Below are 401 nucleotides of genomic sequence, written 5' to 3'. Positions count from 1 at the left end.
GCATTCCTCTGTGGGTGCTACCGCTGTTCCATTTGGCTGCAGCTGAAAACGTATGATCCGGTTGGATCATTATTGGATATATGTCTGTCTATGAAAATAACATCCTGAAGATTGATTCTCTACTTAGTTTGACCAGTTTATTTCACCTGGAATATATATTTTGGAAGTTTTAAAGTGCGAGTTATCATGGACCAGCAGTCAGTTTTGGGCACGTGAGCTAAGTGATAGCAAATGCAGCTACTTGGACAATAGTATTGGACATTTATGGAACAAAACAACAATTTATTGTGGAACTAGACTCCTTACACTATTCTGATGAAAGAAGATCATCAAAGGTAAAGGAACTTTATGTTGTAATTCGTATTTCTGTTGACTCCAACATGGCGGAGAAATACTTTACG

The sequence above is a fragment of the Oncorhynchus gorbuscha genome, linkage group LG14 (assembly GCF_021184085.1).
Source record: "Oncorhynchus gorbuscha isolate QuinsamMale2020 ecotype Even-year linkage group LG14, OgorEven_v1.0, whole genome shotgun sequence".
NCBI classification, from domain to species: Eukaryota; Metazoa; Chordata; class Actinopteri; order Salmoniformes; family Salmonidae; genus Oncorhynchus; species Oncorhynchus gorbuscha.
The sequence above is the reverse complement of the archived record's forward strand: the minus strand, read 5'-3'. Positions refer to the sequence as shown.